At 49.5% G+C, this 6,415-nt stretch overlaps 1 protein-coding gene across 1 annotated transcript in view; it reads right to left on the bottom strand.

The window, feature by feature from the left end:
* Positions 1–5,172, bottom strand: part of LOC124466864 (glutamate receptor ionotropic, kainate 5) — a 36,542-nt gene extending 31,370 nt beyond the window's left edge. The window contains exon 1 of the mRNA XM_047018791.1: positions 5,100–5,172. The gene's annotated coding sequence lies outside the window, so the exon portion shown is untranslated. The remainder of the gene's footprint in view (positions 1–5,099) is intronic.
* Between the last annotated feature and the right edge of the window lie 1,243 nt (positions 5,173–6,415).

The following is a 6,415-nucleotide window of genomic DNA, read 5'->3' as shown; positions in this document are numbered from 1 at the left end:
TCTCTCTCTCTCTCTCTCTCTCACATACACACACACACACATGTACTGACATGCACATGTTAACAAACACACACAACTCTTTCACAAACTCATTCCACATTTACGCACACTCTCAGTTACAAAGACACACTCTCTCTTTCACACCCGCACCCCCACACACACACACACACATATACACACACACGCACACACCTCCATTCCTTCATGACCACTAACTGCTTTAAAGAGTTTTCATCAGAGTTGCATGAGTTCCTCTGGTGGACTCTGCAGCCTCACAGAGACGTCCTGCATACAGAACACCAGGAATAGAAAACCATGCACAAAAAGTCAAACTTCAACAAATGGTTGGAAACCATTTGGCTGGTAAAATTGGCAACTAAATGGCAAACACAGCTTGTCCCCTCAGCAGGATGCTGGTGGTTTCTGGGCCAGGAGTCAGACAAGCAGAAGGACTCTAACGGCACCAGTTCACCCCCAGCTTCATGAACCTGCTCCCTGCAGTGAGTCTCTGAGAGCTGCCCAGCTCGGAGACCGCTCACTCGGCACCCCGACGGCCAATCGATGACTTTTCATTGGTCCCCATTGTGTTCTCGTTGGTGTGGGGACCAGCTGTATGAGGGCCCCGAAGCCTGGGAACATAGCCTGGAGTTGAACTGGCAACCTTTAGCCAACCTTTAGATCTCTGTCAGTAGCTGTTGCCCACCGGGTATTTAACAGCAGGGAGTTTTCACTCATTTGGGTGAAGCCTCTACGAGCTCTGCCAGGGAGGTGTGATCTCCACAGACTGACAGTGTTACTCAGGTGTCAGACACATGGCATGTGTCATACGTGTGAGCAACACTTGGAACATGAGATAGCGATGAGGATGACGATGGGGGAGGAAGAGGAGGCGAAAGGAGGATGCCCCCTGACGTCCACTGGCCGCAGGTGACCCAGGAGGGATGAGAGACACATGGGGGAGGAGAGGAGGACATTGCATCCTTCTGTTTGATCCATTGCTCCTGTTTGAGCTGGGGTGTAAGAGCTCTGGGGTGGGGGTGGGGTGGACTCTCACTGGACAGGACAGGTGAAGGTACACCAGTGGGAGAAGAGAGAGTTGTAGATTGGGGAGGCTGAGCCGGGCATTCACACAATGAGCTGGACGCCAGTAGATAAATAAATAGAACCCCACCTTTCCCACTCTGTATGACAGTCCCTCACCTCACCTCGCTCATCTCCCTCCCATCCTCTTCCAGTCCATCTTCTCCCCCCATCCTCCCTTCCACTGTCCCTCAAAAATCAGATGGGTGGTTAGGGCAAGATGGCCACCTCCCCAGAGGTGCTCTGCAAGCGAAGGAGAGGGGGGTGGGGGCTCGGGGGGATGGGGCCATTGATTTCTGTGTGGCGGTGTTGAAGGCCTCTGGCCCCGGAGAAATGAAAGCTTTCCCAAGGCCAGTGATGACCGGACTGGAGCAAGCCTTGGGGAAATCAGACTCTAATTAAAAGCCAAGGTCCCCCCCCCCTCCCTCCCCCCGCCCTAACACACACACCAACACCACTTCCACGAACACCAACAGAACGGTAACCAAGGATAACAGCCTCGTTACCCAGCAGGGGCGCTGACATCGGGAGACAACAACGGAGAGGGTTAGAGACAACAACGGAGAGAGAGAGAGAGAGAGAGAGAGAGAGAGAGAGAGAGAGAGAGAGAGAGAGAGAGAGAGAGAGAGAGAGAGAGAGAGAGAGAGAGAGAGAGAGAGATTTCTGTTTTGGTTTTGGCAGGAAATGAGACATGACATCATGAAACCATGATTGGTTGGCTGGTGAAGCAACTGTGTGGCATGCCTCTCCACAGGTGGTCTTCACAACAAGCCACGTCTCACAGAATAGAATATGCCAATTTAATGTCAAGCAGCATCCAACACACACACACACTTCAGAGTGAAGCATGTTTCATCTGAATGCTTATTTACCAGTCTCAGTGCCATGAAATTAGAAGTAGTTGTCTTTCTTTCTTTTGAGGTTTATTGTCAGTTAAATACCACAAGATGATGTTTAAAATGTAAGTGCATGGATTTCCTGTATCAATGTACCAGTCCACAACTAGAAATAAAGAAGATTAAATAGTTGTAGATTTTAAGATTCTACAATCTGTTCCTTGTCTGCAGTACAGACATATTATACCCTGTTGTTGTTCTTCTTCCAATACATTTTAGAGCTTTCAAAGCCAAAGTTCTAGAACAGTCCTGACTCCCAGCACCTATCACCTTATCTAAGGTTGCTCTGCCAGGTGTGCTACGCTGTTGTTGTCATCCACACAATGACAAGTAAAATGAGGATGTCCCACTGTCCAAGAGCAGCGTGACAGAACACAGCTGGAACAATCCAGTGAGGGCAGTCTTAGATCCTTGCCCTCATCCCACCTTTGCTGTCCTCTGACTGGAACATTGGTGGAGGGGGAATGAGAAGATGTGTGTGTGTGTTGGTGGGTGTGTGTGTTGGTGGGTGTGTGTGTTGGTGGGTGTGTGTGTGTGTGTGTGCTGCGGAGGCTGGAGAGGCAGTGACATGCCGCAGTAAGAGCAGCCTGCGTCGCGCTCCACTGAACACGGTTGACTAAGCAGCTCCCAGACTGGAGCTGCACACACACACACACGTTTCTCTTTCACACACATTTACAAAACACACACATTCAACCTTTCTCACTATGTCACACGCACACACACACACACACCTTTAAACACACACAGGAGAGTGGTGTTCATCGCTGTATGGTCGTTCAGGCCACCAGGCATCTATAATCACTCCAAGGTAATCATAACCCACCATCACCTACTGTGAGCGATGGAGGCCATCAGCTCACTGGCTCTCTCACGCTTCTCTGATGGATCTCTCCATCCAGCTTTGGCCTCTACAGACCAGCCCGTACCCCAGAATGGAGCAGTTATGTCTGGGTATCGCTGAAATATGGAGCACTTCTTTAGTGAACTGAATTCATTGCGGGGCAGAAATGTATGACCTGCTGGATGACGGCTTTTCAGGTGGCAACGTTCAATGCAGCATCGACGTGAGTGAATATCAAGTTCAAGTCTTTTATTGTAAGATGCGCAGAACAACACAGGGTCAGACTGGGCGCTGAACTTCTTTGGCCAAGACGACGCAAAGCAACCTGGCATAACATGACATATAAGAACTCAGAACATAGGTTACAACTATGATAAGCTTACATATAATATAATAAACGCTTTGGATAAAAGCGTCTGCTAAATGCATAAATGTAAACCTCCTAAATATACAACATGGATACAGTATACTAACAGACTCTAACAGGATGTTCAAAGACTTTCCAACAACTGGACATGCTCTCACGGTTGATAACCAACCGCTGAAATCAATGTTCACTTCCATTAATGCAGAGACATGGGTGTCTCCGTATACCACAATGCACTCTGGTTAAGAGAGCATGATTCTGTCTGACAGCTGGTAAAATATTGGACTGCTGGTCAGTGAGTGGCAGAAATCAGCCGGAATCATGCAAATCTATTGTGAAGTCCTTTGTGAGTCACCGGGATCTAATTATTACATGTCCAGCCTTATATAACCACTTCAACTCAGAGTTTAACCACATCTTATCTTGACTGAGATTTTGCAGCTTATAGGGGCCATACTGTGGAGTGCTGGAGTACACTTGGCCAAAGCACAGCAATCATCAGCTTTGAGGCTTCCAATGGAACGTGAAGTACCAGAGATGCACACATTATCATCACAGCATGGTCCTGCATATATTACATGAGGATCGAACCCATATCTCCCACCTGACCACCTGTCTCCTGGCAACTGAGTTCTACAGCCAAGAAAAACAACTACAACCTAATGAAAATCAAACCCACGTCACAGATTGTGTAATGTTTTAAGAACATCTGTTCCAAACCACCTCTGTCACAGATCTTTCTCCATCAGTCAACTCTACCTCTCTTCTCTTCCCTCCTGTTCCCCCATCTCCAGCTCACCCATTCTAATCTCCTCATTCTTTTCTGACTTTCCTCCCCCCTCCTCCCCTCCTCCTCTCTCTCCTCCCTTCAGCCTTACCTCTCCCTGGCCTAACTTCTCACCTCCACGTCTCTCTCCTCCCTCCTCTCTTTCTTTGTCTCTCTCTCTCCCTCCTTTTTCCTTTCTCCTTCCCACACTGTACCACATCTCAAATGAAGCTTGTAATAGTCTTACAACTGGATGGCAGAGAGCTGAATGAGAAAGAAAGAGTGAGTGAGAGAGAGAGGGGCGCCCTGTGGCTCAGTGGGTAGAGCGTGTACCACATGGCCCATGTTCAAATTCGGCCTAGGCTCTTTGATGCATATCTTCCCCTCTCTATCTATGAAAATATGTCTTCATTTATATCTATATAAGAGAGACAGAAAGAGAGCAGACATACAATTTACAACAACAGGTACTTTCTTACAGCTTCACATTCACAGCTCTCTCTTGTATTCTCTCTCTCACACACACACACACACAGAGAATCCACCAGTCAACCTGTGTGAGCACGGTATCAATATAGGAGAGTGGCAAATAAAACAATTTGTAATATAATCACCCTAACAGGCAGAGAAGAGCCTGTCAACACACAATGACGCTGTCCCGCGCCACTGGAGTGAGGGAGGACTGGAGGGAGGGAGGACTGGAGGGAGGGAGGACTGGAGGGAGGGAGGGAGGACTGGAGGGAGGACTGGAGGGAGGACTGGAGGGAGGACTGGAGGGAGGGAGGACTGGAGGGAGGGAGGGAGGACTGGAGGGAGGGAGGACTGGAGGGAGGACTGGAGGGAGGGAGGACTGGAGGGAGGACTGGAGGACTGGAGGGAGGACTGGAGGACTGGAGGGAGGACTGGAGGGAGGGAGGACTGGAGGGAGGGAGGAGGACTGGAGGGAGGGAGGACTGGAGGGAGGGAGGACTGGAGGGAGGACTGGAGGACTGGAGGGAGGACTGGAGGGAGGGAGGACTGGAGGGAGGGAGGAGGAATGGAGGGAGGGAGGACTGGAGGGAGGGAGGACTGGAGGGAGGGAGGCAGAGAGAGGGAGGGAAAGAACCTCAGCGAGAGAGGGAGACAGACGTGAAGAACAATACTCACAGAATGAATCAGGCAACACCAGCAACCGATGTCAAAAGATTCCTTAGGGTGGAAGGTGGCTCGGTCTCGTAGGAGAGAGGGAGGAAGAGGAGGACAAGGAATCCAAGAGGAAGGAGGGCGGAGGAGGAGGGGGTAAAGAGGGACGTGTGCTCTTGATGTTTGGAGCAGTTGTTTTCCTTCGCAGTGTTGGAGTGTTAAAAGAGAGGAGTCCAATCTCAGCGCTTTGGCTTGAGTGGAGGACGAGAAGAGGGAGAAATAAATATCCTTCTGCAGTGAGCGAGGTGTGCAGCCAGAGGTGAAGGCTTGCTGGTTGGGGGCGGGGGGGATGAAGAGGGGGCAAAATGAATGAGTGTGCTGCTAGCGAATCAAAGGGCCGGGGACAAAAAAGAACATTCTGTTTCAATTTTTTCAAACAGGTTACCCTCCCTCTCTCTCTCCCCCCACCCGCTGCCCAACTCTGTTACTCCCAGCCTCTGTAGTTAAAGGTGTGTACACTGCGACCAGCTTTTCCTGGAGTAGTAGATCTGACTTAGAGATGAACAGATAGAGGGGGGGGAAAAACTACTCAATTAAAGAGGAGGAAGATAATGGTATCTGTGGCCCCTCTTCCCCTGCCTTTCCTCCCTCCCTCCGTCCCTGTCGCTATCTATCTCTACCTGACTGGCAAGATTAAGGCATATAATCAAATTCGCTTAATTGGCCCCAATTGTGGCGACAGTCCAATTCTTTCCAAGGCAATTGTTCTCTCTCAGGCTCTTTCCTTCTTCTCCCTCTCTCCTTCTCTCTCCCTCTCTCTTCAGGAGAGCAGAGAGAGTGTAAGGAATGACAATGCCAGTTCTGGCTGTCAGTCAGAGGGTTGAACTCCTGCACAGACCGCTATCTGTTCGAGGTAAACCCTTTATACTTGAACACCTCTATATCCATCCCTCCCCTGATTCCCCTTCTCTTCCTACCCTGTCTTTCGCCCCTTCTCCTCCTTGAAAAAATCCCCTCCACCTAACACAGGTTGTTTATTTCCTTTTCACCTACCTCTCTTTTTGTACTCCTCACACCTGTTCTTCAGCCCTCTGCCCTTTCCTTTATTACCCCCCTTCCTTCTTCCCGTTCTCACTTTCGCTTTCTATTTTTACCTCCTTCTCTACTATGATGTGTCTATCTGTTCCTCTCTTCTCTCTCTCTCTCTCTCTCTCTCTCTCTCTCTCCCTCTCTCTTTTGTTATCTCGATCTTTACTCTTGCTCTCTCTCCATCTTTACTCTCTCCCTCTCTCTTATCTACATCTATATTTCCGTAGTTAATTGCTTTCAGGTGCTTCTCG

This window comes from Hypomesus transpacificus, chromosome 4 (assembly GCF_021917145.1).
Source record: "Hypomesus transpacificus isolate Combined female chromosome 4, fHypTra1, whole genome shotgun sequence".
NCBI lineage: Eukaryota > Metazoa > Chordata > Actinopteri > Osmeriformes > Osmeridae > Hypomesus > Hypomesus transpacificus.
The sequence above is the reverse complement of the archived record's forward strand: the minus strand, read 5'-3'. Positions and strand labels throughout refer to the sequence as shown.